The following is a 25,924-nucleotide window of genomic DNA, read 5'->3' on the forward strand; positions in this document are numbered from 1 at the left end:
ATGAGTCCTAAGTACCACATGGAGGAGGGAATTGCTGCAAGGGGCTCCCACCACCCCATGGAGGAGACCCACAGAAAATGCAGAAAGCTCAACAGCCCATTTGACTGTGGGAGGAGGGGAGGGGAGGATTCTGGAGGCTTCCTCCAGGAGGGCCTGAAAGATGCAGAAGGCTGGGCAGCAGGGAAGGAGTGGTGGGGGAAGGTTGGTGGGGTCTTGTGGGGAGACTGCTTCTCCATCCTTGTCCCTAGAGTGTACATTCTATTTCAAGCCTGGAAAGTCCCAGCTCCTAGCAGGATGCCTGGCATATAATCTGTGGCAATAAATAGTGGTTGACTGAATGGATGGAATCAGTCACTGGTTAATCCGGGCTACAGTGTTAGTCACTCCTGTCCCCTCTCTAAACACCTCCCCACCGCCGAACAGCAACAACAAATGACTTTCTCAGCGCTGCTGTGTACAGCTGTGCAGTGAGTCCACTGCACAACTCCAGGAGGTGCCATTTTCATAGACTGGCATGTAAGTGACGCCTCCTGAAGTTGTGGGACATGGGGCACCTGTGAAGCAGTTTCTTCTTTCAAGCTTAGGGGAACCAAAGCCACATTGAGAGTGAGAGGGGTCAGGGAAGGGACTCTCCCAATCCAGACACTGCAGGCCTGCCCCTCCCTGTTCCTTTCTAATTCCTAAGGCCTCTTCCTTTGATCCTCTCTAACCTGGACTTGAGGTGACTTAGCCAAATCTGACCAATTACTCTGCTCCTGGACTACAGAGTTTAGGACTTGCAGTATGATTTTGGGCAAGCCCCAGAACTTCTTTGGGTCTCAGTTTCCCCATCTAAGAAATGAATAAATGTGTAGGGAGCAATTCTTTTTTCTTTTTTTAAGATTATTGAAGTATAGTTGACTTACAGTATTGTGTTAGTTTCAGGTGTACAGCAAAGTGATTCAGTTATATATATATATATATATATATATATATATATATATATATATACTTTTTTCAGATTCTTTTCCATTATGGGTTATTATAAGATATAGAATGTAGTTCCCTGTACTATACAGTAAATCCCTGTTGTTTATCTATTTTATGTATAGTAGGGGAACAATTCTTGATGGGACCTTACAGGGATAAAAGGTTGAAGGACTGCATCCTTACAGGACGTGGCATTCTCGGAGGGGACAAATCCCCCCATCCTGCCCAGTTCTGACTGGCCCCTCATGCCCTCGGACCCTCAGCTGAGTTCAGGGGCAGCATCCTGGAATGGAAGGAACCTGTGTGGGGAAAAGGAGATCTGGTCTGATAGTAACCTGACTCTGATTATAACCGCTGTGGTATGCTACTGAGCCAGCCATAGCTCTGCCTGGGCCTCAGTTCAGGTCTCTGTAGAGTTTATTACGTCTCTGTAAATTTAGATACTTAGGATACTTAGGTCAGATCAGTGAGTGTCAAATGCTAGACTGAGCCTTTTCTTTTTAACTTCTATAATTTATTTTTAATAAATTTATTTATTTATTATTTATTTATTTTTGGCTGCATTGGGTCTTCATTGCTGCACACGGGCTTTCTCTAGTTGCGGCGAGCGGGGGCTACTCTTTGTTGCAGTGCACGGGCTTCTCATTGCAGTGGCTTCTCTTGTTGTGGATCATGGGCTCTAGGCACGTGGGCTTCAGTAGTTGTGGCACGTGGGCTCGGTAGTTGTGGCTCGAGGGCTCTAGAGCACAGGCTCAGTAGTTGTGGTGCACGGGCTTAGTTGCTCTGTGACATGTGGGATCTTCCCGGAGCAGGGATCGAACCTGTGTCCCCTGCATTGGCAGGCGGACTCTTAACCACTGTGCCACCAGGGAAGTCCCAACTTCTATAATTTTTGTTTTACTCTTTCTGATTACAAACATCACATATGTTCATGAAAGTTCAGACAGTACCAAAAAAGTCATGTACCAAGTGAAATCCAACCCTTATTGAGAATCACTGCTAACATTTTGGGGGTGGGGTGGGGCATAACTTTTAGTTCTGATATAATTTCAAATTTACAGAAAAAGTGGCAAGAATAGTATGAAGACTCTGGTATAGTTTTTACTCAGATTTATCAATTATATACATATTGTCCCTTTTGCTTTATTTCTCTTTCTCTGTATACACGTGTATGTGTGTGACTGTGTATGTGTGTATAATTTCTTCCCAAACTGTTTGAGCATAAGTTGAGACAGGTGCCCTTTTACCTCTAAATGCTTCAGGGTATATTTCCTAAGAACAAGAACGTTCTCTTACCACGTAAGACTTACAAAACCCCTGCAGTTAACAAAATCAGGAAACATCATTGATACAGTACTATTACATAGTCTACAGTCTATGTTCAAAGTCAGTTGTGTCATGACCTTTACATAGACTTCCTGTGAAAGCAGAAAAATCCGGATGATATACTGAGGTTTCCTTAAAGCTAACATATATTTAATTTTAAGGATTGTGCTTACTGTATTCTCAAATTGCCCTCTCCCCTCTCCTGCTTTTTGTTTGTGTGTTTGTCGTTTTGGTGTTTAAGATGTCCCCGCTTTTATAAAATGATGGTAAGAGTAGAACGTGGTTTATTTATTTGCTTTTGAAATTCTTGGCAAAACAAAAAGTGGGTGAACCTATGTTAGTCTTCAAACTTCTTTTGCAGGGATTCCCAGGGTATGGTTCCCCAGTGCCAGTGCTCTCTGATTCCAGGTGAGTCAGACCACCATAGACTTTCCTGAAGCCTATTTGAGAGCATTTTCCTAATACTGGGAGTGGAGGACGGGACAGGCAGCCACAGGGAGCAAATGGTATCTCACCCAGCAGAGTGCACCTTTATCCTTTCCATGGCTCTCCAGCATCTGTTTGGAGCATCCCCTACCTTGTGAGTCTTCCAGGGAGGCAGAGCCCTCCTCCTGCTCTCCTAGAAACCAGACCTCACTTTCCCAGCCTCCTTTGCAGTTGCAGTGCAGGCATGTGACCTGGCTAAGCCAATCAGATGCAACCACCTAGGACCTCTGACTCTTAAGCAGGTGATACAAAGGAGTAGAGATGGGATGTATCTGACAGAATTGGCGACAGCAGCAGGAAGAGCTTCCAGAGGCAGTGGCGCCTCAGGGCCAGTTGCACTGCTGTCTTCCCTGGTCTCACCCTGAGATGTGATTTGGGCTGGGGTTCTGGCTGTGATCTGGTGCTCCTTGGTTCCTGAGCCAGCCCGAGGAGTCTGTCAGTGTTCTGTTGCTTGCAACCAAGAACCCTGACCGATAAATACAGAGAAGTGAGTATTACGGGAATGGAGAGGGGCTGGGGCCTGAAGCGTGGACATGTCAGGACTTGGTGAGTAGTGATTCCATGGGGTGGGCAGCCACAGAGAAATCTAGTTTCCTCATCTGGAATGTGGATGGGACATCTAGGTGCTCTGTGGGATAGCCCGGACAGGAAGTGCTGCGGGTGAGGGGTAGGAGGGATATGAGAGGAGAGATCCTGGAGCCTGAGGATGAGGCTGGGAGGAGGGAGATGAGCTCAAGGAAGGAGTGGGGGGGTGGGCTTTGTAGGAGGAGACAGCCAATCTGGGTCACATGGCTCCTTCTGCCCCAAATAGTTTTTGACCCTTTTCTATGCACCAGGCAGCATATTGGTCAATAAAACAGTTTGGGGATGGGTATTTTTATCCTCATCTTACACATAACAGGTGATACAGAGAGATGAAACAGCTTGTACAAGATCAGAAAAGCAGAAAGGGACTGAGCCAAAATTGAAGTCTGGGTCTAACTCTTACACTGATGCCTTTTTTTTATTTTTTACATTTGGCCACACCACGCGGCTTGTGGGATCTTAGTTCCTGGACCAGGGATCGAACCCGGGCCCCCTGCAGTGGAAGCATGGAGTCCTAACCACTGGACCACCAGGGAATTCCCTACACTGATGCTCTTAAGAACCTAAACAGGGGAAAACGGAAAAAAAAAAAACCAAACCCTAAACAGATGCTCAGATGAGGGAACAAAGTCTCTGCCACAGTCCCTGAGTTTTTATATACTTCCAGTGAGTACTTTAAGTAGAATGCGGTATACTCGCTTAAGTACTTTGTGAGGCAATATAATTGAGTAACAGAATCTAGGGACCCAGCTCACTTTGTGAATACCAGTTCTCCTCCTCTTCCCCTACTTGTAAAAAAGCTGGGTCCCATCGAATGAGCTCAGCACACACAGTTGGTTGCCTACCCAATGGGCCTTCTCTCTCCCACTACCCTCCCCTCCCCACCCGCTGAGCCTATGTTGGTTTTCGGTGTTGGTGCTTCTCCTTCCGGGCTCAGAGTTAGTACTGTGGCATTAATAGTGGCATTACGCCCCTTGCTTATGATAGATTCAGGCATGGGATGTGACTCAACTCTGGCCAATGCACGGTGAAGAGCAGTCTTCTGAAAGAAATTTTCCTTGATCTTAAAATGGGACACAAGAATGAGATGTTTCCTGGGGTTTTGTTTTTGTTTTTTGTTTTTTTGATGCTGTGGACATTGTGTGACAATGTGATGTCTGGGTGGGAGCAACCATCTTGTGACTGTCAGGTGAGCTAGCCAAGGACAAGGCAACACGCTGAGAATGGCAGAGGGGAAGGAAAAGAGGAAATAATCTGGGTCATGGATGATGGTGTTGAGCTGCAGGATTAACCTCTCCTGAAGTTACCACTCCTCCGGACTTCTTTTTTTTTTTTTTTTTTTTTTGCGGTACGCGGGCCTCTCACTGTTGTGGCCTCTCCCGTTGCGGAGCACAGGCTCTGGACGCGCAGGCTCAGCGGCCATGGCTCACGGGCCCAGCCGCTCCGCGGTAGGTGGGATCTTCCCGGACCGGGGCACGAACCGGTGTCCCCCTGCATCGGCAGGCGGACTCTCAACCACTGCGCCACCAGGGAAGCCCCGGACTTCTTGTTCTATGAGATAATACACTTTCCTTAACTGTCTAAGCTAACTGAATAGAAGTTCTCTGTTTCTGGCCACTGAAAACATCTTTACTGATGTATGAGCCATGGGATCAAAAGAATAAACACCCAACATACTAATTTGATATGCTAATAGCTGACAGCTATGACAACAGCATTGGCTAAATGAGGAAAACCTGTTTCCTTGACCAAGCGAGGCCCTGAGAAGTCCTTTCTCTGCTCGTTCAGAGGGGAGAGAGTGTGGCAGCCTGAGGCCCTGCACTCTGCATCTTGTCCAGGCATGTAGGAGGCCTCCTATCAGAGGAGAGGTCCACTCCTGGCCAGCCGGACTTCTGACTCCCATTTCCTGTAGGGTCAGCAGAGGAAAGCAGCTGTATTTACTGAGGCAGGATGGAAAACAGATGTCTAAGCACCCCGCTGGGCCCAGGCTCACCCTGGACAGAGGCCCGGCCTGTTCTCAGCCCTGACCCACCCACCAACCCCTTGTTCCCCACATCGAGTCCAGATGTGGCTTCTTCCAAGCTCTATAATAATTTTGGTTTGTTACACCTAAGTAACCTACGCCCCCTCTAGCTCAACCCTCAATTCTCCAAAGAGAATAGGAGTAACACTATGAAACATTTGTAAGGAAGGCGGGGTGGGGCTGAGAGGAATGTTGACTTGAGAAGCAGGGCAACGTGGGTTCAACCACAGCCTGGTCTCATGTTAACTGTGTGATTTCAACCATTGTATCAGTCATCAATTGCTGTGTAACAAGCCACCACAAAACTCAGTGGCTCAAAAACAGCAACTGTTTATTTACTCATGGATCTAAAGTTTGGGCAGGGCTTGGTGGGACAGACAGCTCATGTATTCTCCATGTTGTGTCGTGTTAGGTGAGTGAAGTCCGTTGGGATCATGGGGCACGTGTGTAAGACATCAGCGTGATTTGTGTGACCACCCTGCTCCTTGCTTCCCTGTCCCCACGTAGATAGTTCCTTTTCCTCTCAGTCCTTCCTTCCTCATCAGCAAGCTGAAGGCAGAGAGCATTGGCAGAATGTGTGCATATCAAGAAGAGAAGCTCTTCCCACAGGCGGCCTGAAGTCATCTCGGAAAATGGTTCACTATTCACTTGACCCAGAAAACCCCACAAAATCATGTAAATCAAGAGGTTCAAATCTTCTTGTTCATTTTAAGAACATCCGTGAAACTGCCCAGGCCATCAGGGATCTGAAGGATGTCACTCTTCAGCATCAGTACGTGCCACTCCGTCGTTACAGCGGTGGGGTTGGTAGGTCTGCCCCAGCCAAACAGCGGGGCTGGATGCAGGGTCAGTGGCCCAAAGAGAGTGCTGAATTTTTGCTGCACGTGCTTGAAAATGCAGAGAGCACTGCTCTGTTGAAGGGTTTAGATGTAGATTCTTGGGTCATTGAGCGCATCCCGGTGAACAAAAGCCCCAAGATGCCCCGGCTGAACTCGCAGAGCTTCTGGTTTGATGAACCCCACGTGAGCTCACCCGTGAGCTCACATCGAGATGATTGTTATTGAAAATGAGCACATTGTTCCTAAAACAGAAGAGGAGGTGGAAAAGAAGAAAAAGATATACCAGACGAAATTGAAGAAGCAAAACTTACGGCCTGGGAATAAGTTCAGCATAAAATAAATGCAAATAAAAGTAAAAGCAGAAAAAAAGAGAAATAAAAATTGAGTCAGTTTTGTGCAATATTTTGTGCAGTGTTTCCACTGTTCTGGTAAGAGTGAAATACATATGCATATTTGAGCTATGAAATAGGAATTGCATAATTTTGGTGATTTCACATGGGAGTTAAATGCTCTCATATTTGCATTTAAAAGTGGCATTGAGGGACTCCCCTGGTGGTCCAGTAGTTAAGAATCTGCCTTCCAATGCAGGGGACCTGGTTCGAGTGGGGAACTAAGATCCCACGTGCTGCGAGGCAGCTAAGCCCACGCACTCTAGAGCCCGTACGCCGCAATGAAAGATCCCGCATGCCGCAACTAACACCCGATGCAACCAAATAAATAAATATTAAAAAAAATAAAAAATAAAACTGGCATTGAATACAGTAAGTACCCTAGACACGAACGAGTTCCATTCCGAGAGCATGTTCGTAAGTACAATTTGTTAAGTCCAACAAAGTTAGCCTAGGTACCCAGCTAACACAATTGGCTTGAATATACCCACTATACGTGCTGTAAGGTAATAGGTTTATAATACTTTTCACACAAATAATACATAAAAAACAAGCACAAAAAATAAAAAAGAAAACATTTTTAATCTTACAGTACAGTACCTTGCAAAGTATAGTAATACATTACAACAGCAGGCATCCAGGGGCTGGCATCGAGTGAACAGGCAAGAAGAGTTACTGACTGGAGGAGGGAGAGGGGGTGGGAGATGGTAGAGCTGAAGGATCATGGGCAATAGGAGACGGAGGGCAAGCTGCAATTTCACTCACGCCTGACATTGATGGAACGCACGTTCGCATCTTTGAAAGTTCGCAACTTGAAGGTTCGTTCGTATGTAGGGGACTTACTGTAACATAAAGTTGAACAGTAAAATTCATGCTAATATTTAAATCTTTTCTTAGAACAACATTAAGCAGCAAAAAATGATGAGGGAAACTATGGAAGAAAAGAGAGCTTTATATTTTATTATTATTATTTTTTAATGGAAATGCATTTATTTATTTTATTTTACTTTTGGCTGTGTTGGGTCTTCGTTTCTGTGCGAGGGCTTTCTCTAGTTGCGGCAAGCGGGGGGCCACTCTTCATCGCGGTGTGTGGGCCTCTCACTGTCGCGGACTCTCTTGTTGCGGAGCACAGGCTCCAGACGCGCAGGCTCAGTAGTTGTGGCTCATGGGCCCCGTTGCTCCGCGGCATGTGGGATCTTCCCAGACCAAACCTCGAACCCGTGTCCCCTGCATTAGCAGATAGATTCTCAACCACTGCACCACCAGGGAAGCCCAGCTTTATATTTTAGTACCAATAACAACATTTTGTCCTGCTTTTTGAACAAGGGGACCCACATTTTCATCTTCTTTGGACCCTGCAAATTATGTAGCTGGTCCAGGGGCCGGTGCTCTTAAGGCCTAGAGCAAAACTGACACAGCAGAACTTTTGCCACGTTCTGTTGGTCAAAGCAAGTCACAAGACCAGCCTGGAGTCAAGGGGGAAGGGAAACAGACTCCAAGTCTTGAAGAGAGGGGCAGCATTCGATAACAGAGATGGGAGGAATTATTGGTGACCATCTTTGAGGCCATAGGTGTTAACCTTTCTGATCCTCAGGCTTATTATCTGTAAAATGGGAACAATTCTATTAATATTTACTTCCCGGGGTTGTTTGAGAATAAAGGAATATTTATTGTGGTTATAGTTCCTGGAACATGGCGATGGCTCACTCAGGGTTGGTCCTTCCTGTTCTTTAATCTTGCTTTATAGATGCCTACCTATTTGCTATTTCATTCATTCATGCATTCATTCACTCACTCAGTATTTACTGAGTCCTATGATCCAGGTACTGCTCTAGGAGTAGGGGTCATAGCAGAGAATAAAACAGACAGAAGTCTCTGCCCCTTGGATTTTACACTTTGATATGAGAGACAGACAAAACGTATTATCAAATAAGTGGCATGTTCAGTGGGGAAAGATGCTAAGAAGAAGAAAAAGCAGGGGAGGGGGATAGAGAGTGCTGAGCTGGGGGCTGCAGCATTAGCTGGTGTGGCCAGGAAGGCCTCGCTAAGAGGATGTCATTTGAGTAACTCCTGAAGGCAGGGTCCTGAGGACATGCCAGGCAGAGGGGAAAGGCCAGAGCAAAGGCTCTGAGAGGGGATGTCTGGGTGTCTGTCGAGCAGTGAGGGCCCAGGGAAGCTGGAGTTGAGAGCAAGAAGGGAGGTAAGGGAGGGGAGGGCAGTTCCGCACGGACCATTGTAAGGACTTTGCCTTTTACTGTGGATGAGATGAAAACATACTGGCAGGTTCGGAGGGGAGGATCAGTAGCTTCAGGTGGACCACAGGCTGCGTCAGGAAGTAGGAGAGGAGGGAGGGAGGCCAGTGGGTGGTGGCCTGGCCAGGGTGGTCACCTGGAGGTGAGAGAAGTGGTCGGACTCTGAACAGTTTTTTGGAGGCTGAGCAGACAGGATTTACCTGTCGATTCACAGTCAAGCAATTTGGCATGGAAAGCAGGTGTTATCAGAAGAGAGAAATCAAACCTTGGAGAGGCTGAGTGACTTCACAATGTCACATGGTGGCTGAACAGTGTCTCTCGCAAGCAGGAAGGCTGACTAGGATGTGGGTGGCTGTGTGCCGCCTGCATGTGGCTGTGGCTATGACGCACCTTTCTCTGAGTCTCCGTATCTGTCACCCCATCTCCCTCTGTTCCCCCCACCACTTTCCATCTTCCTTTCTCCTTATGCTTTGCAGTCACATCTTCATCTTCTCCCAGGCCCGTTTCCAAGGGGCCTAGGTGCTTCTGATGCCCAGGGGAGCCAACCTCTGTCTCTGAGAGTGTGTAGCCCTGCGTGTGCCTCCTGTCGTGCTGGCATGCCTTACCAAGTGTGAGTGTCCCTAGCGCATGTGTGTATGAGCGTAACTTAGGCTGTGTGTGAGGAGTACATGGATGTCCCTGGCTGTGAGAACCTATGCGTGCTGGGGGCCGGGTGCTTAAGGGACTGAGTATGTGTGTGACATGTGTGTGAATGCACAGAGATGTCCTCTCTCTTCTCTACCCATTCAGATTTGCTCTCATCCTAAAAGACCCAGGTCAAGGGACTTCCCTGGTGGCGCAGTGGTTAAGAAGCCGCCTGCCAATGCAGGGGACATGCGTTCGAGCCCTGGTCTGGGAAGATCCCACAGGCCGCGGAGCAACTAAGCCCGTGCACCACAACTACTGAGCCCGTGTGCCAAAACTACCGAAGCCCGTGGGCCTAGAGCCCCTGCTCTGCAACAAGAGAAGCCACCGCAATGAGAAGCCCACGCACCACAACGAAGAGTAGCCCCTGCTCGCCGCAACTACAGAAAGCCTGCGCACAGCAGCAACGAAGACCCAACGCAGCCATAAATAAATAAATAAACTGTAAAAAAGAAAAAAAAAGAGTGAGAGCTAAAAGGCCCAGGTCAAGCCTCCTCCCTTTTTTCTAGTTCCTGACCTCCCACTGCTCCATCTGTCAGAGTCACACACTGGGCTGGCCCCCCTTCCTCTGCTGGTGGCCTGGGTGGTTTGCAGGGGATCTGTCTTCTAGAATGCCAGCTCCCACAGCTGCAGTGCAGGGTGGAGCTGCACGCACATCCCCATCCCCTGGTCAAACATCAGCCTCCATCTTCTGGGGTCAACTGCCCCTCCCTCCTCCTCCCTATGGGATGCTTGAATGGGGGGAGGGGCGCTGACCTTAGAAGGGTCTGGCGGCCCCAGCAGGCAGAGACAGGTGGGGTCAGGCTCCCTTCACCCTGTGGGTACTTTCAGGCAGCCAGCTGACCCCCAGCGAGCAGGGTGCAACTCCACACTGCACTCTCTCAGTGAGCTCCTAAAGGCAGGCTTGTTGGGGTCCTGGGACCCCCGGGACTTCTTCCTCCCTCCCCCACCCTCCCCCTAGAGGCCCCCAGCCTAGGGCCTCCTCCCTGAGCTCAGGCCCCAGAGCGGCCATAGACTTCTTCTGGTCTAAACCCCTTTTCCCTCTCTGTCTCCTACTTCCCGTGAAATTGGTTCCTTCGGGAGCCCTTTAGCCTTTCCTGTAGGTACCAGAAGGTCCTTTTTCTTTAACCCATTGGAAATCAGGCCCTCGCTTTGAGCGAGGTGAGAAGATGCCAGGAGGAGTGGGGCCGTGTCAGTCCACCCGCCCAGGTCAGTTTGTCCTTCCCTCAGTCCTGGCCAGGCACGCTTCTGCCCCAGGGCTTTTGCTCTAGCTATTTCCTCCATCTGTAATGTTTTCTCCCAGACCCTGCTTGGCTCCTTCCTCTCCAAGCTTTTGTTGAAATATCACCTTCTCAGTGGGACCTAGATGGACCACCAGTTTCATACTGTGACCTGTGTGCACATGGACACACCCCGCCTCTTCACACACACAACCCCTCTTGCCCACCCAGCACCCTTCACCTCCCAGCCCTGCTCCATCTCCTCTTTTTCCCCATAGCACCCACCACCTACTTATATACCTTATTTTATTTATTCCATCTACTATGTCTCCCCAACAAGAATGTTGGCACCATGAGGGCACGGATCTTTTTTTTTTTTTTAATAAATTTATTTATTTATTTATTTTTGGCTGTGTTGGGTCCTTGTTGCTGCGTGCCGGCTTTCTCTAGTTGCGGCGAGCAGGGGCTACTCTTTTGCTGCTGTGTGCGGGCTTCTCATTATGGTGGCTTCTCTTGTTGCGGAGCACGGGCTCTAAGTGCACGGGTTTCAGTACTTGTGGCACGCGGGCTCAGTAGCTGTGGCTTGTGGGCTCTAGAGCGCAGGCTCAGTAGTTGTGGCACACGGGCTTAGTTGCTCCGCGGCATGTGGGATCTTCGCGGACCAGGGCTCGTACCCGTGTCCCCTGCATTGGCAGGCGGATTCTTAACCCCTGCGCCACCAGGGAAGTCCCCAGGGTAGGGATCTTTGTTTTGCTCATGGATGTTTCCCAAGTGCCTGGAACTGTGTCGGACCATTTTAGATGCTCCACAGACATTTGCACGGTTGCTGTTGGGACAGTTGCCCAGAGGAGAGCACCTGGGAGACAAGGCTGGTCCTCGAAGGGGCTGGGGGAGGGGGCGGATGCTGGACCTCTGGACCTGTGGCCAGAGGGGATGGACTCTGTGCCCTGCCTCCCAGAGGGGGCTCCAGCTCTCTTCCACCCCTCCTACCCACCTCCCTGGAACAACACCTCCATGCCAGCCCTGCACACACATGTTGGGGCACACCTGCATCTGTGGCCCCGCCTCCCCCCACCTAGCCCTGGTGCACGCACCACTGACGTAGTGGCTGTGGTTTCATGACCCCAGAGATGCAGACTGGAGTCAGGGCGTCCTGTTCTCTGCGGCTGCAGCAGCAGGTGGGGGTGGGGGACAGGTTCCCCTGCAAACAGTCACGCTCAGAGGCCCCTTCTCCCCCGCCTCTTATACACACATGCACACGCATATGCATACAGGCAGATGGACAGCCAGGTGGCTGCTCTTAGACCCCAGGCATGGGAACTGTGCACCCATCTGTAGCAGGGGCCCTGCGGGTGGGGAGAAGGGGCAGAGGAAGCAGCTGCGGGCTCCCTTTCTCATGCCTGAGCTCCCACCTTTACTGTTTCGTGCCCAGCACAGGGCCAGCCAACCTCCTCATCAGTTCTTTCCTTTGGGGAAGGCATTGCCCTGCTTTGTCCTATCAAAAACACATCACCGTGGGAGGGGCCCTGCATTCAGCCCTCAGCGGGCTTGAGCTTGTCTGCCCTTGTAGTCTGTTGTGTATGCACGGACTGGCCAGTCCTGGGAACACTCTGGCCCCTGGCTCAGAACCCTGCCGTGGCTCCCCAGTGCCTGCCAGGTCCAGCCCAAACCCCTGGCCCCGGGCCTTCCCTGCTCCAGGAATCTCCACTTTGAGGGGAGGTGAGTGTGGCCTCTGGAACCAGGCACACTGGGTTGAATGCTGGCTCTGTATGACCTTAGGCAAGTCACTTAACTTCCCTGTGTCCCCATTTTCTCCCTTGCAGAGCAGTTGTGAGAATTATATAGGTTCATATATACACAGTGCTTAGCGCAGCACCTGCTATGCAGGAAAGTTGTCAATAAATGTTAACTGTTACTGCTATTGTTTCCTTCCAGGACCCAGGAGGGACCTGAGATATGGCCTCCGTCCCATCAGGGCTTGCAGCTCAGCTCTAACCTTCCAGACTGAGCCAGCATCTTCCAGGCCACCTGGGAGCTTGTTGGAGGCTCAGAGCATCAGGCCCCCCCTGGGGATCCTAAAGCAGCAGGTGGGTGGCAGGAGGGACCTACAGCCCTCTGTGGGACAAGAGTCCGCCGAGCCCCCATCCCAGCCTTAGACTAGTCCATCACGTCCGCCCGCCCTCTTCCCCCTGCCTCTCCCAGTCCCCTCTGTCTTGCAAGGCTCCTCTCAGCAGTCTCCTCAGGAAGAACGCCTGTCAGCCCTGTGGCCTGAGCGCCCACAGCTCCTACTTCTTGGAGACTCAGTTTCCTCAAGTAAGAAAGGGGATAAAAACACCCACATCGTGGAACTCATGTCCAGGGAGGTCGTGGATGAACAGTGCACGGCCGAGGCAGACAGTGAGGGCTGACTATCATTACTGCCTGCACCCCATGCCTGGCGGGTCCTGCCCTCTGTGCTGGGGTCCCCGCGGGGATGAGGGAAAGACCTGTTGACCGGAGGGCTGGGGTGAACCCTGGGAGCTGAGAGGCAGCACACGATGACTAGAGCTGGAGGGTGGCCAGGGCTCACCCAAAACAGCTTGATGAGGGAGGAAGGAAGGGAGGGCAAGCCGAGCACACCCTGGGCCCCAGAGGAAGTTGAAAGCTGGCTGCGGTGTGACAGTTCAGGGGCCCGCACCACGGCGCTGCACCCCACCCCTACCTGCTGACATCAGTGGGGAGTGCAGGACCCCAGCACGGCCCCCTCCCCCAGGCTCTGAGCCTGTGAGGCAGGATCCCAGCCTGGGGGCTCCCTCGGCTGTTCCCTGCACGCGCCCGAGCAGATGGCAAAGCCTTGTGTCTTTAGGTCAGCGTTGCCCTCTCCAGGCTCCTTTAATGAAAGGCAACCGTTTAACGGCACCTCCTCACGTCACCCCATCGCCTCACTTCTCCCAGGTGTGGCCCTAGAGTCTATTAAGCATCTATTATATACCAGGTGGTGACACATCCACAAGCTCATTTAATCCTTCACAATACCCTTAGGAAGGCATTTAACAGATAAGGAAACCAGCTCAGAGAGGCTAAGTAACCTGCCTGAGGTCACACAGCTTGTAGGTGGCCAAGCTGGCCTTCCAATGCAGGCCCCGTCCTGAAGTTCCTCATGCCTATGGGTGGGTGGATTCACCCTGGAGGAGCCCTCAGAGAGCCAGTGCATCTAGGTCTCTTGTTTGTCAAGGAGGAAATGGACACCCAGTACCAGATGCCAGTGCCCCAGGCCATGCCACAGGCTTCTGAAAGAACCAGGCAGGATTAGAGAACTTTCTTTTGGCATTGGAGGCCTGGCAGGAGGGGCTCTGCTGGGAAAGCTCCTTCCTTTACTGACAGCAGGTCTCCACAGAGGCTACCTCCTCAGAGAGAAGCCTTTCTGGACAGTCCCGGCAGAAGGAGAGCTCTTTTGCCCTCCATCTTCTAACCTGTCTTTATTTTTCTTCATGGCACGCACTGTCACTTGCAGTTTTATGTATCAAATTATTTATTATCTCCCCACCGCCACCCCAACTGGAATGTGAGCTCCGTGAGTCAGGGAGAGTCTGTCTTGTTCCCTTGCCTAGAATAGTACCTGGCACAAACTCAACAATTTTTTGTGGAATGAATGAATGAATGACTGCATGAAAGGAGTCAGGTGGTAAAGGAAGAAGTTTATGCTTATAGGGGAAAGTTTGCTGTGAGGACAGACTTATTAAGGGCAAGCTAAATAGACCAAGCTGGGTGGAGGAGGGGAATGAGAAGTATTTTAGAAAAGGGAAGGGGCCATGTACAGCCATGTGGTCTAGCACAGAGACTGTAAAGTGAATGGTGCCCCTGCCACTTGTACAGTTCTCAACTTGTACAACAGTGCATGTGCCCCCGGGGAGGGGGGAGAACCCAACAGTTTTGGCCCCCTCAGCAGCGATGAGCGGAGGCAGCTCTACAAGTACCAGCGGCTGGAGGAACGGGCTGTTCCCTCCACGAGGATGCCACGTGGTCGTGGTTAGCAGTGTGCCATCCGGTGACGGTGGCTCTGTCGCCACAGACGGTCGTCCAACCCCGGGGGGGCAACTGTTCTGCTGTTAGCGAACTCTGGTACCTGGAGTGCCCAGCGGGACGTGGGTGGGGAAATCACCCTGACACACCCCACTGACACACACCAAACTCAGCAGACAAAGATAATCACCGCAGCGGTGGCACCTGGGGGGCTGGGGGGGCTGTTTCCTGGGCCAGCGGTGAGCTCTGAAGGAAGAGGACGCTGTGTTCTGAGACGTCTCCGCGGGCTCAGCGAGGAGCCTGTCCCAGCCCCACTCCTCCTCCACGGCCCTGCAGGCCAGGCACAACAGCACCCGGCCCCAAGATGGTGAGGCCCGGCTTCCATGAGTCACCTGGCCCACAGCGAGCTTGCCGGGCGATGTTATCGGCTCCTCTGCTTACTTAATCCCTTGGTTAACATCACCACCACCTCCATCCTTTCCTTCTCGGCACTGCAGCCTGCAGCCTGGCGTATCCTGGAAGGGAAGGCGCTGGAGGGCTCTTGCCAGAAGCTACCAGGGCAGGTAAATTAGGACCCTCAGCTCTTTGGCCTCCAGCCTCAAGGCTCTTGGCCTAGTTCCTTGCTGCATATGGGCCTTGGTTTACCTCCCAGGAAATGCTGTCTGGAGTCAGGTCTGAGAGACACCTTCCCACCCCTGCCCCGTACTTACTCCCTCTCTCCTTGTTCAGATGTGGGCCAAGCTGCTTGCCCCTCAGTGTGTCCAGCTGGATCCTTGGGGCGCAGTCCCCCCGTCCAGCCCTCTGCTGCCTCAGCCATTTGCTCCTAAGTTTGGACTTGTTGTGCAGGCCCAGCTACCCCCAGGCCTCCGTGTTGGGCCTCTGGGTTCCCAGGCTCAGGCTCTGCTGCCCCTCCGTCTAGTCACCCTGCCTGGGGACCTGGCTCCCTCAGAGGCCTCCCCCAACTCTTTCCCCTGCCTCTGCCCACCCCCTACCCCAAGCAGCCTCCTGGGAGCCTAAGCCAGTTCTTTTCATCCGTAGCCCAGGATTCCCTCTCTCCTCCTCTCGCTTTGTCGCTGTTCCCCTGCTGACCCAATGTGGTCAGTGGCACATGGAGGGTGCCATGGGGTCAGTGGAGCAGTGACAGGGGCGACCAGAGACATGTGCTGTTTCATTTCAGCTTCCCCCGGTCTCCCCTCTGTGGCCAAGTGGGATGAGAAGCGAGGGGTTCCATCCTCTCCCCACACTGTCCTACTCTGTCTCCTCCCCACCATTAGAGATGGACAGCAGGGGGTGAGGCTGAGAGGCCACCAAGTGAGGCTCAGGACCTAGTCCGTGATGGGAGGCTGCCCAAGCCTGGCCTGCCAGGGGGGTGGTGAGGGAAGGGGGTGGGGGCAGGAAGAAGAGCCAACCCTTTGAACTGCTGGACAGCATCCTCTGTGGCCCCTGGGAGACAGCTCCTCCAATGTCCCTGCCTGGGGCCAGGGAAGGGGGAGGGGGAGGTTTCTCAACACCAGTCACTTTTACTCCAGTTGTTTGACCAAAATGAATTGTTCTTAGCAGGAAAAAGAAAAAAAACACACAAAAAAACCAAAAGCCCCACCATTGAGGTCACTCCTATTACCCTAGCAGCTGATGAAAAGATCCTGAGAACAGATAACACACCTGGGCCAGGGCTGCTGTCCTTCCCCTGCCCCCATTCTCCCTGCCTGCCCACTCTGCACCCAAACACTGGCTGCTGCCCCAGCATCCTGGAACATTGCAGAATACTGTTCCAAATAAGGAGGGGGTGGGCCCGGAGAGAGGCCTGGAGGAGCAGGCCTGGTCTCAGTCCCACACACCCCAGTCTTGCTGGCTCTCTGTTCCTCCAACTGCCAAATAGGGAAACCACTGAAGAACCAATGAAATAATTAATGTGAAAGTGCTTGGCAGTGATCACTAACAAGCCAGCAGGCTGGGGTCCTGTAGAGAAGGGAAAAGGGAGTTAGGGAGGGTTTCAGAGAAGAGGTCACGTCACCCCTCAGTGATTTAAGAACATTAAATCAGTTGACTACATCTGCTATTGGAATCTTGCAGATTCCCTTTAGGCCCTGGATTGAGTTCTTATTAATGCCCTCAGAGACATGCACACCTTGAGAATGATGGGCACCATTGCTGAGCTCAGCTTGTGGTCTACTCAGATCCCTGGATCCTCTTTCAAGTTTGAGAACACAGGGTCATCACTTTAGTCCGGTGGGTGTTCTGCTGTAGTACTTCCTTCCTTGGCTGCAGACTAAGCTCAAATTCTAGTCAACACTGGCTGTTTTCCTCGTTGGAGAGTGTAGCCTGATTTCAGCTGCAGTTTGAGCTTTTATCCCCTTTAACCCTGAGCCCAAAGCTCACCTACACTCACATAGCCCACACATACCTCAAACTCATTTATCCCAGACCAAACTTGTAATCTTTCTCTCACTAGCCCCTTCCTTCACTTGTGTTCTAGGAGCTTAGTTCATGGTAAGACTCCCCACTGCCCAAGCCAGAGACTGAGTCATCCTTGACCACAGCCTTCTGTCCACCACATCTGATTATCCTTCTCATCTAGTGGATTCTAACACTGGTATCTTTTTTTTTTTTTAACATCTTTATTGGAGTATAATTGCTTTACAATGGTGTGTTAGTTTCTGCTTTATAACAAAGTGAATCAGTTATACATATACATATCTTCCCATATCTCTTCCCTCTTGCGTCTCCCTCCCTCCCACCCTCCCTATCCCACCCCTCCAGGCGGTCACAAAGCACCGAGCTGATATCCCTGTGCTATGCGGCTGCTTCCCACTAGCTATCTACCTTACGTTTGGTAGTGTATATATGTCCATGCCTCTCTCTCGCTTTGTCTCAGCTTACCCTTCTGCCTCCCCATATCCTCAAGTCCATTCCCAGTAGGTCTGTGTCTTTATTCCTGTCTTACCCTTAGGTTCTTCATGACATTTTTTTTTTCTTAAATTCCATATATATGTGTTAGCATACAGTATTTGTCTTTCTCTTTCTGACTTACTTCACTCTGTATGACAGACTCTAGGTCGATCTACCTCATTACAAATAGCTCAATTTCATTTCTTTTTATGGCTGAGTAATATTCCATTGTCTATATGTGCCACATCTTCTTTATCCGTTCATCCGATGATGGGCTCTTAGGTTGTTTCCATCTCTGGGCTATTGTAAATAGAGCTGCAATGAACATTGTGGTACATGACTCTTTTTGAATTACGGTTTTCTCAGGGTATATGCCCAGTAGTGGGATTGCTGGGTCCTATGGTAGTTCTATTTGTAGTTTTTTAAGGAACCTCCATACTGTTCTCCATAGTGGCTGAACCAATTCACATTCCCACCAGCAGTGCAAGAGGGTTCCCTTTTCTCCACACCCTCTCCAGCATTTATTGTTTCTAGATTTTTTGATGATGGCCATTCTGACTGGTGTGAGATGATATCTCATTGTAGTTAACACTGGTATCTTGACTCTTCCTCACGTCTTCCCCATTCCCCACACCCCCCAGTTTTTGTAATAGTATAAATCCTCATCTCTTTTCTTAAGAGTGGCTAGTGGAACCAATCAGACTTCCTGGGCCATCCTCCACCCAGCCGATGTGATGACACCTTCCCCTACTGGTGGCTCCCGCCTGCCTCTCTGCCCTCACGTCCCAGCACTGCAGGACACGCACAGCCCAGCCCATGCGCGTGCTGGAAACAGCCGGGCCAGACTCCTTCCTTATGTTTGCTCAGGCTGCTGGGAAAGCCTTTCCTTCCTTGTCACCTGCAGAGCATCCCCTCCTTCAGGAGGCCTCTCAACTGGATATATGTGTGGGTCACTCCTTCCTCAGTACCCCACTCTGCTCTGTCCATTCCGTGCGGAGTGGCTGAGGGTGCACTGCCCTCTGGTGCCTCCCCAGCCACAGAGGGACCTTCATCCTCTCTCTACCTAGACCCTGATCCCACCAAGAGCATGGTGGGTACACGCCAGGCAAATCTGGGTGGGATCCAGTTTTGCCTGTTTCCCACTGGGGACCTCAGACAAGTTACTTATCTCTGAGCATACTTTTCCTCATCTGTCAGATGGGGTAATATCATTACCTGCTTCCCAGGATGGGTAACTGAGCCAGTCAAGTGCTTGGCACAGAGCCTGGCACATCATGAGAGGGCAGCAAATAGCTCTCATGGTTTCCACTCTTGTTATTAATCACTAGGACCTGGGAGAAAGTGCAGACAACTCAGGGCGGCTGACACCTCAGCCCTTCCCTCCCCTCCCCAGACTCTGCAGTACAGTCCCTTCAGCCCCTCTGCCCTTGTTCAGAGCCCCCTGTTCGCCCCCTTTCTGGTTGTCTGCTCTTGCCACCTAGACAGGGGCTTGGGCAAGGCCACCTCATCCCCTTTTGCCACTCCTTCCTCCCAGGACCCAGTGCTGTCCACATGGGGCTGTGACACCCAGTGTCAGAATTGTTCGCAGCCTGGGGGCAGTGTGGGCTGCCACGCTCATCTCCTTACTGCAACTGTGGTGGCTTGCTCAGTAAGACCCCAAAGTTTGCCCCCAACCACGCAGGGAGTGAGATGCTGAACTGGCATGCTCATATACCCTGGTCTTCTGGCCCCAAGGCCAAGACTCTATCCATTCTGCCCTGCTGTTGTCCCTTCCAGTCTTTTTTGCATCTGTATGACTCAGTCTCCTCGTCTGTACAATGGGCATAAAAATTCCTTCTCCTCCTTCTTTGTCCAGAGAAGGGGAGAAGAATACGGTTAGGATGGGAAGCTGGGAGGAAGTGGAGACCGAGCTGTGTACAAGGCAGGCGAGCCTAGCTGGGGTGAGGACTATAAGAGGATAAACAGGAGGTGAGGGAGGCCAGTCCAGTCTCCACCCTTCCAGCAGCCCAAGTCCGGTGCCTGAGTCCACAGCGCCCCCTGCTGGCAGGTCAGCCAGAAGCTCCCTGTGGGCAGCACCTGCCTCAAGCTTCACATTTCCCTCTGGTGATCACTGGGAAGGTGTCGCCCCTCCCCTCAGGGAGCCCAGTCTGAGGGTGGGAGCGGGTGTTTCTGTCTGAGAAGGGAACTTCCTAGGCCAAGGGGTTCAGCATTCTCCTCCCGAGAACCTGCTGAAATCTCTTCCAGAGAGAAAGGTCTGCAGGCTGGCCAGAAGGCCGGTGGTCTGCTCCAAGCCCAGCAGCTACGCTTTGATTAGGACTCCCTCCCCCTCCCCCTCCCCTCCCCCACCCCTCCCCCTCCCCCTCCCCCACCCCTATCCCATAAGGACCATGGGGGAGACAGGTGAGGGCAGATGCTGAGAAATCAGGGTGAGGGGCTGCTCAGGTTCTTTGCTTGCCCTCGGGCCAGGCCCCCTAATCAGCACCCTCGCCATCTAGAGATGGTCCTCCCAGCCCTCCAGAGCCCAGGCCCACCTTCCTCCTCGTCAGGACTTTTCTCCAAATTGACGGCAGTTTCATCATCTCTGCATTTCCTTAGCCTGATTCTGGGTTAGGTGTTGGGGATTCGGGGAACAGCAAGCCCCCTAACTAACCCCCCAGGAGCTCAGACATGCCACTATTCCCCCTCTGCTCTCTCTTCCCACTCATCCCCAGTATCTTTCCAGGACTCCAGGACCTGCTCTGCAGGGCAGCCTCAACACACCCAACATTAAAATGCAGCCACGGGCTTCCCTGGTGGCGCAGTCGTTGGGAGTCCGCCTGCCGATGCAGGGGACACGGGTTCGTGCCCCGGTCCGGGAGGACCCCACATGCCGCGGAGTGGCTGGGCCCGTGAGCCATGGCCGCTGAGACTGCGCGTCCGGAACCTGTGCTCCGCAACGGGAGAGGCCACAACAGTGAGAGGCCCGCGTACCGCAAAAAAAAAAAAAAAAAAAAAAAATGCAGCCAGTTGTGGCCACCCTCCTGCCCCCTCCCTGGAAAGTTTCCGTTTACCACTCCCAACCCTGGGCTCTGTTCACTGTCCTTGAGACTTTCCCCTCGAACTGCATCCTTCCTGGACTGTTTATATAAGGACCAGATCCTCTTCTAGGAAGTCTTCCTGGGTGGATCCCAGCCTCAATGATTTTCCTGAATTCAGTCTTTTCCAGGATCTCCTGGCACAGACTGCTGTGCACTGGGTACGTTATTATCCTATTATCCTATCTGTCCCACAGAAGCTCTGGGCCTCAGGAGGGAATACCTCTGTCACCTCCTTCCCTGCTGAGACATGGGGCCGTCCATACACGATCCTTTAAGTCCACTTACATCAGTGGTTCTCAGCTGGACACAATTTTGCCCCCAGGGGATATTTGGCAATATCTGGAGACTTTTTTGGTTGTCACAATTGGGAGGTGGTGCTACTGGCATCTCGTGGGTAGAGACCAGAGATGCTGTTAACCATCCTACAATGCACAGAACAGCTCCCACAGCAAAGAAATATCTGGCCCCCAATGTCAATAGTGGCAAGGTTGAGAAACCCTGATTTAATTGAATCCACAGATTGAGGATTAAAATAGTGGCCAAAAAAGGGGCAATGGCTCAGGCGGGGGAAGGGCCAGAGCAGGCGTCTCATAACAGACACCGGCTTCCCCTCCACGTGGGCTTTATACTCCCATGTGCCTCCTACACCCTTCTGTGGGCCTGTCGTGTCTTGTGTAAGTGGAGGCGACCTGACTCAGAGGAAGAGAAACCAGGTGCTGCCTAGACAGTTCCTGGGGAAATGGGCTCTGTGTGGAGAATGCTTTGGGAGCCAGGGGTGATTTTTGCCTCAGTTTAGTCATCTCTAAAATGGGGATGGGCATTCCCTTCCAGTCCAAATGGTCAAAATGGTCCTAAACAGTATCTCTCCGATGGGCACAGTCATTTTCCCCTCTGCTGATGGGCAGGAGCCCTCCCGCGGGGTGGAGGGTGGAGTACTAGCCACCAGCCCCTTAAACAGACGTGGGGGGTTATTGTGGCTCTAATTGCCCTCCCAGGAAACAGCTGTCAGAACAAGACCCCTTTGATAGTCTTCATCAAAGCTGCCTCCATGACCCCTGGGGACTGACTGGGGGAGGGGGCGGGTCCTGAGGCTAACTGGTGACTGGGAGTGGCCGAGAGGTGGGCCACTGTCTGGCGTCTCCCTGACCCCACTCCCTTCCCCGCATGGTCCCTTTCCAGGACCAGACCTTGGGCAGAGGTAGGAGTCTCAGCTGAGAATCTGGGCTTGGGCACAGCCTTAAACTGGACCTGGGTAGGGACTCTTCTAGGATCAGGCTGCTAAAGGGAGTAGGGTTCCCCCAGTAAACAACGAATCATTTTTTTAGTATCGGTATATCCCAACTATTGCACGGGACGTGCTTATAGTCAAAATGATTCGCTATTGGTCTGAAATTCAAATTTAACTGAGCATCCTGTATTTTCATTTGCTGACTCTGGCAAGTCTACTTCAGGGCCGGGGGCTGCAGGCTGGTGCAGAAGCAGGGAGGTTTCAGCCATGTTCCACCCCAGGACAGCTGCCTCAGGCCCACCCAAGTCAGGCTGTACCTGCTGACTGTTTCCTGGGGCCAGCCTTGTGCTAGGAGCAGTGGGGGTGACACTCTCTGAGGCCCACGGCTCTGCCTGCAGATCCACCCACATACTGCAGCTCAGTGGACCTGGGTGTGGGGGCAGCGTTACTGCACGGTGTCTGGAGACCAGGCTGGTCAACGGGAGCTCTCCTGCAGATGTGGCCACTGTTTTCCAAAAGTCAAGAGATACCATTGTGATGAATAAAATGCACATTTGTTTAAAGGCAAGCATTACATAGTGGCTTTTGGCTCTTAAAGCTTTTTCTCGAGAAAATACCCAAAGTGTAATTACTAGGGGAGAAGGATACTTCTGGGGCTTTCATGCTGGAAAAAAATCTGAGGACGATTAGGTCTGAGGATTCTAGGACTTGACCTTTCATGGACCATGGACCCAGTGGGCATCTGGCGAAGCCTATGGACTTTTTCTTGGAATAATGTTTTCAAACGTATAAAATTAAATCCACAGGACTACAAAAGAAACCAGTGGTGCAAAAATACAGTGGTCAAAACACGAAGGAAACAGCTTTATAAAAGAGTAACACACACGCTTCTCTTACACTTTGGTGGTGATCATTTTAAAGCAGCGATGGGTAGCTATTTCAAAAGATTGGCAACAATTCCAATGTGATCCCAAAATCTCTGTGATTTCTGTTGGTGACAAAGTCACAGTTTCTGCAAATACTACTGTAGATTGTTCCCTGCATTTACAATAAAGGAAATGCTAAATTTCAGTTAGATGCTAGTGAAAATAAAGATGTATATTTTTTTCTTATCCGAAGTCATGGATCCCTGAATTCTATCCACAGACCTCCTGGCGTGGGGAAGGTGGTATCTGAGGTCCTTAGGTTAAGGGCACCTGCTCTGGAGGGAAAGCCCACAAGAGGGACTTAGAATAGAGCACAGGCAAGAGTCACGCATTCTCAGAGACAAGGAGAAATCAGATAGAAACGTAATGGGCAACCTGAGGGTGTGAGTCTGTGTGTAGGTGTACTGTGTCCGCTCACAGGACCCCTGGGAAGACCCCGAGGATGCTCCCACTTGCACTGCCTGAGCCAGACTTGTAGTCCCCGGGTTAAGCATTACCCTCTGTGTCCACAGCCACCAAAAAAGATCTGAACGTTATCCACCTCCAAACACTCAAAACATTGCGGTTCAGGAGGCAGCCCAAATATCCCCAGAAGAGCGCCCACAAGGAGAAACAAGCTTGACTTCCATGCCATCATCAAGTTCCTCCTGACCACTGAGTCGGCCATGAAGAAGATAGAAGACAGCAGCACACCTGTGTTCATTGTGGAGGTCAAGGCCAACGAGCACCAGGCAGAACAGGATGTGAAGAAGCTCTATGACTTTGACGTGGCCAAGGTCAACACCCTGATAAGGCCTGAGGGAGAGAAGAAGGCATATGTTCGACTGGCTCCTGACTATGACGCTTTGGCTGTTGCCAACAAAATTGGGATCATCTAAACTGAGTCCCGCTGACTAACCCTAAGTATAAGATTTTTCACTATTAAAAAAAAGGCATTGCCCTCTGACATCCTTCCCCGCCTAGTGTGGTGTGTGTGGTCCAACCCGAGGCACTGGGGGCTGGGGCCTGGGCCTTTTGGAGAGAAGGCCCTGAGGGGAAGGCCCCAGGCAGGGCTAGTAACCTGGTGAGGAGGCCCTGGTTTTTGTATTTTATTTTTAAATTTAAGTGGCGGAAGGACTCACACAATACAAACACAAATGCGGACCTGAAAGTACCTAGGCAACTTGATAAGCGTTTTGTCACAGGAATCAGGACATTATCATGAGGACGTCTGGAATTTATAAATAATGCCCACTTTCAGGATGTCAGCTCTAACCCCCAGTCTGACCGCTTGTTAAAGCATTAGGCTGAGTCAAGCTAGAATAACTGCTTTCCAAATATTTGACAATGGAATTAATCTTGAACTCACTGTGGATCAATGCCTTTTATTTTTTTATTTTTATTTTTTCCAGGCTTATTGAGATATAATTGACATATAACATTGTGTAAGTTTAAGGTGAGCAACAATGATTTGATATATGTGTAAGTTGTGAAATGATTATCACAATAAGTTTACCTACCATCTATCACCTCTCATAACTACGATTGTTTTTCTTGCGATGAGAACTTTTGAGATCTACTCTCTTAGCGACTTTCAAATATCCAATCCAGTAATGTTAACTGTAGTCCCCCTGCTGTATATTACATCCCCAGGATGTATTAATGCTATAACTGAAAGTTTTACCTTTTGACTACCTTGGCTAATTTTCCCCACCGCCCCACCTCTACCTCCGGTAACCACCAATCTGTTCTCCATTTATCTCAGCTTGGGTTTTTTTTAGATTCAGCATAAAAGTGAGATCATACTCTGTCTGACTTCTTTCACTAGGTCCTGGTTCTGAGAGGACTGTGGGCACCTTTGGAGTGAGGGGGAGGGACGGTGTGTCCAGCCTGGGATTTGTCTTGGTGGGGTGGGAGAGCACAGAATAAGATGCAGGCGGGGAGGAAACCATAAGGAAGTTTCTGGAAATCTGTGCATTTTGCCTCCTTTCTTAACTTCCCTTCCCCTCCCCTCACCCCTCCTCCCACCCAGAACCAGGATCCAATTTCCTCTTTTTTCAAAATAGAACTCAAAACAGATTTAATCTCTGGGGATTGCTCTGTGGAGGGAACTTGTAGAGGCAAGTTGTCTCTTATGTTGTAAGAGAAATGCATATATATTGAGTCTGAAAATAAAAAGTCTATTTGGCACGTGAAGCTTCTCACATCTCTGGCTGCTGGTCATCTGCCTCCTGCCTGCACGGGACATCACTGAGAGCCACACCTCAGGGTTGGTGTCCCTCTGCTACCCCCAACCCATGGGGACCTTTCAAAAATAACCACAGGGAAACCCTAAATTTGGGGAGGGACTAGCACCATGTGACCCATGGTGGAGGCTAGGAATGCAGATTCCTGGGCCCCCTTCCGGGCTAATGCATTGGAATCTCCTAGTTGCTACTGGGGATTCTGCTGCACAGGATCCACAAAGTCCACTCTGAGCAACCTTGGCCCGCTGGCCAGTGGTCCTGCGCACTCTGCTCAGAGCTGGGGCCTCTCTTTCTGCAGTGCTTCAAAGCCTGGGCTTTGGGATGGAACCTTCAAGCCCTTGAGAACCCCCTTCTGTTGTTCTCAGTCATTCTGAAGTGGGATCAGATGTGGTGGGATGGGTGGTGTTCAGTGTGTGAACCATGTGCCAGGTGCAGAGAGGGCACAGGGTGACACAGAATGACGTGTTAGAATCGCCTGCCACGTGTCGTCTCAGCCCTACTCCAGTGGTGTAAGAATGATGCCTCCTGACCTCCCATCACTCATGGAGACAAAACAGAGAGTGCCACAGACATCCTGGGCCTTCCAACCTGCTGGGATAAGCTGTCTCTGATCCACCGTGGGCCGCCCGTGGCTGTGGTCCTAAGAGTCAAAAAGCCTTTTCCACCAAACTTTATGTTCCTACTAGGAGTCACCAAGCCGGCATTTCCCAAACTGTCTTCTGAGCACGTCGTGAAATGTGATAAAGTACAGTTGACCCTTGAACAACGTGGACGTTAGGGGTACCAACCCCTGCACCGTCGAAA

General features: G+C 51.0%; 1 pseudogene; it reads left to right on the top strand.

Moving 5' to 3' along the window:
* Positions 1 to 376: 376 nt before the first annotated feature.
* On the top strand, positions 377 to 23,836 carry LOC132531137 (large ribosomal subunit protein uL23-like; annotated as a pseudogene).
* Positions 23,837 to 25,924: the final 2,088 nt, after the last annotated feature.

This window comes from Lagenorhynchus albirostris, chromosome 13 (assembly GCF_949774975.1).
Source record: "Lagenorhynchus albirostris chromosome 13, mLagAlb1.1, whole genome shotgun sequence".
NCBI classification, from domain to species: domain Eukaryota; kingdom Metazoa; phylum Chordata; class Mammalia; order Artiodactyla; family Delphinidae; genus Lagenorhynchus; species Lagenorhynchus albirostris.